The sequence below is a fragment of the Schistocerca nitens genome, chromosome 5, assembly GCF_023898315.1.
Source record: "Schistocerca nitens isolate TAMUIC-IGC-003100 chromosome 5, iqSchNite1.1, whole genome shotgun sequence".
NCBI lineage: Eukaryota > Metazoa > Arthropoda > Insecta > Orthoptera > Acrididae > Schistocerca > Schistocerca nitens.
In genome coordinates, this window is record NC_064618.1 from 394,189,746 (window position 1) to 394,193,767 (window position 4,022).

The window sequence follows — 4,022 nt, forward strand, 5'->3', positions numbered from 1 at the left end:
AATCCAATCTAGCCACTCACAAACGGTGACGATGATGAAATGGTGACAACACAAACACCCAGTCCCCAGGTAGAGAAAATCCCCAACTTGGCCGGGAATCGATCCCGAGACCCCGTGATCCAGAGGCAGCAGCGCTTCTAGCCCCTAGACCACGACCTGTGGACACTTGGAAGAGGGCTCCGAAACTGGAGGACGAACGTCTCCGTGCCGTTGACGTCAACCCAACCCTGGTTTCAGCGAAAGACAGCTGCAACAAGTAATCTTGAGCGTCTACACCTACGCTCTGCAAGCCACATTGCGGTGTGTGGCGGTGGTTACTTTGTGCACCACTTTCATTTCCCCTGTACCACCCGCGAATACTTGGCGAGAAGAACTATTGCCGGTAAGGCTCAGTGTGGGCGCGAATCTGTATAATTTTACCTTTATGGTCTTGAGAAATCTGTAGGAGGAAGCAATGTATTGGTAGACTTTTCTAGGAAAGTACGCTCTCGGAACTTTAACAATAAACCACACCACGATGGCGAACGTCTCTCTCGCACCGTCTGCCCCTGGCGTTGCTTGATCACCTCTGTGACGCTTCCGTGCCTGAAACATAACGCGCTGCTCTTCTTTAAATTTTTCTTCAGACAGGAGCGCCTGCGATGGTGTATTCAACAGCGAACCTGGGTGCACGAAAGGCAAAACGTAATTTTTTTCGGATGAATACAGGTTCTGAGCCGGCCGCGTTGGCCGTGCGGTTCTAGGCGCTGCATTCCGGAACCGCGGGACTGCTACGGTCGCAGGTTCGAATCCTGCCTCGGGCATGGATGTGTGTGATGTCCTTAGGTTAGTTAGGTTTAAGTAGTTCTAAGTTCTAGGGGACTGATGACCTAAGATGTTAAGTCCCATAGTGCTCAGAGCCATTTGAACCATTTGAACCATGTTCTGTTTACAGCATCATGATAGTCGCATCCGTGTTTGGCGACATTGCGGTGAACGCACATTGGAAGCGTGTATTCTTCATCGCCATACTGGCCTATCACCCGCCGTGATGGTATCGGGTGCCATTGGTTACGCGTCTTGGTCACCTCTTGTTCGCATTGACGGTTCTTTGAACAGCGGACGTTACATATCAGATGTGTTACGACCCGTGGCTCTACCCTTCATTCGATCCCTGCGAAACCCTATATTTCAGCAGGATAATGCACGACCGCATGTTGCAGGTCCTGTACGGGCCTTTCTGGATACAGAAAATGTTCGACTGCTGCACTGGCCAGCACATTCTCCAGATCTCTCACCAATTTGAAACGTCTGGTCAATGGTGGCCGAGCAACTGGCTCGTCACAATACGCCAGTCGCTACTTTTGATGAACTGTGGTATCGTGTTGAATCTGCATGGGCAGCTGTACCTGTACACGCCACGCCATCCAAGCTCTGTTTGACTCAATGTCCAGGCGTATCAAGGCCGTTATTACGGCCAGAGGTCGTTGTTCTGGATACTGATTTCTCAGGATCTATGGACCCAAATTGCGTGAAAATGTAATCACATGTCAGTTATAGTATAATATATTTGTCCAATGAATACCCGTTTATCATCTGCATTTCTTCTTGGTGTAACAATTTTAATGACCAGTAGTGTAGATTAAATACAGTTGGTGGTGGCGTCTTTCTTGCTGTTAGAAGTAGCTCATCTTGTAGCGAAATTGGGGTAGCTAGTTGCTTTGAGTTGCTATGGACAGAGGTTGCACTTGACAACCGAACTAAATTAACAACTGGTTCCTTTTATGGACCTCCCGACTCAGGTGATAGAGTTTCTGAAAAGTTCAAAGAAAACTTGAGTCTTATCACAAATAGTTACCCCATTTATAATTACTGATGACTTCAATCTACCCTCGATTTGTCGGCGAAAGTACGTATTCAAAGCCGGTGGTAGGCATAAAACATGGTCGGAAACTGTGCTAAATGCTTTCTCCGAAAATAATTTTGAGGAGTTAGGTAAGGTACCCACACGAAATGTAAATGGTGCGAAAACATACTCGAACTCTTAACAACAAAGAATCTTGAGAACATAGGGAATATCATGATGGATTCAGGGATGAGTAAGAATAAGGCCGTTGTAGCGAGACTGACCACTGCAGCATCCAAACTTACCTAAAGTGGACACAAAATATATGTATTTATATATGCAGGATGGCAACGGCCGTGCCGTAGTGGATACACCGGTTCCCGTCAGATCATCGAAGTTAAGCGCTGTCGGACGTGGCCGGCACTTGGATGGGTGACCATCCGGGCCGCCATGCGCTGTTGCCATTTTTGGGATGCACGCAGCCTCGTGATGCCAATTGAGGATCTACTCGACCGAACAGTAGCGGCTCCGTTCAAAGAAAACCATCGTAACGACCGGGAGAGCGGTGTGCTGACCACACGCCCCTCCTATCTGCATCCTTAGCTGAGGATGACACGACGGTCGGATGGTCCCGATGGGCCACTTGTGGCCTGAAGACGGAGTGCTTTTAAAAATGCAGACAAAAACTTGCTTGACTCCTTCCTGAGAGAAAGCCTCCACTCTTTCCAACTAACTATGTAAGTGTAGACGAGATATGACTTAAATTCAAAGAAATAGCTCTGAATCAATTGTGAGATTTATACGAAATTAATTAATAAAAGACTGTGTTGATCCCCCACGGTACACAATACAGGTCAGGAAACTGTTGCAGAAGCAACGAAAAAAGTATGCCAAATGTAAAAGAACACAAAATCGCCAAGGGCGGCGATGTTTTAAGGCAGCCTGAAACTTGGTGCGGACTTCAGTGCGAGATACTTGTAATACAGGGTGACGCACGAAATGTGTTACCACTTTGTTTTTGAATATAAACTTTATTGTCAATACAACCTGAAAGGATCTTATACTACAATGAAGAGCCGTCTATGGAGATTTGTTCTAACTCAGCACATGCTCAATATGTCCACCATTTCGTTTCCTAACTTCCTTCAAACGACCACTGAAGTTAGTGATTACCCTACGGCACATGTATTCCGTAATTTCACTGCAAGCTTGAAGAATAAGTCTTGTGAGCTCCATTAAATCACGTGGACGTTTCAGGAAAATTTTTTCCTTTAGTTACCCCCAAAGAAAAAAGTCACATGGATTGATGTCTGGACTATTGGGGGGTCAATTTTGTCCGTCATTGAAGCGAACTGGAAACCTGAGTGAAATGATCTGCATGTCGAAATGCTCGTGTAAAAACTGCAACACAGTTTTGCAGTATGTGGCCTAGTTCCATCTTGCATGAACCACTGCGTGTTGAAGGGCAAGGCAGTAGCAAGAAGCTGTGGAATGAAGCTATTGCGAAGCATGCTCAAATAACACTCGCTGTTCACAGTTTCTTCAAAGAAAAAGGGTCCAATAAGTCCGTGACTGGAAATTGCTGCCCACGCTGTAATTCTCGGAGCATAATGTTGTCGTTCATGAAGCACTTGTGGGTTTTCAGTGGCCCAAAAGAGTACATTTTGGTTGTTAACCACACCGTCTAAATGAAAATGCGCCTCGTCTGAAAACCAAACGTTGTTGAGAGTTTCTTCCCTATCCTCCGCGCACTGAGCAACCAGTAGTCTCTGCTGCTTGTGTTCTTCAGTAAGCTTCTGTGCACAGGTCATCTTGTATGGGTACATATGGAGGTCACTTTTTAGAATTCGTTGAACGGAGCGTCTGGATATTCTCACTTGCACTGCTGCCTTTCTGCACGATTTCCCGGGACTTCTCTGTACAGCAACTCATGCAGCTTCAATATTCTCCGGCGAACAAACAGGCTTAGGCCGAGGTCGCTTCGCTTCCAATACTGTTCCTTCCTGTACAAATTTATCGTACAACCTGTGGATGGTCTTCTTGCAAGGGACCCATCGTGTGTTAAACTGTTGTCGAAAACGCCTCTGAGTCACAACAATGCTTTTCGTTTCATGAAAAAGTAACACAATTGCCGATCGTTGCTGTGTCGTCAGTCTTCCATTGTCAGCCATTGCTGCTTACTAGTCTCCTAGCGGCA

At 46.4% G+C, this 4,022-nt stretch overlaps 1 pseudogene; it reads left to right on the top strand.

Annotated features, from left to right (window-relative positions):
* The first annotated feature begins 2,171 nt into the window (after window positions 1-2,171).
* On the top strand, window positions 2,172-2,289 carry LOC126261068 (5S ribosomal RNA; annotated as a pseudogene).
* Window positions 2,290-4,022: the final 1,733 nt, after the last annotated feature.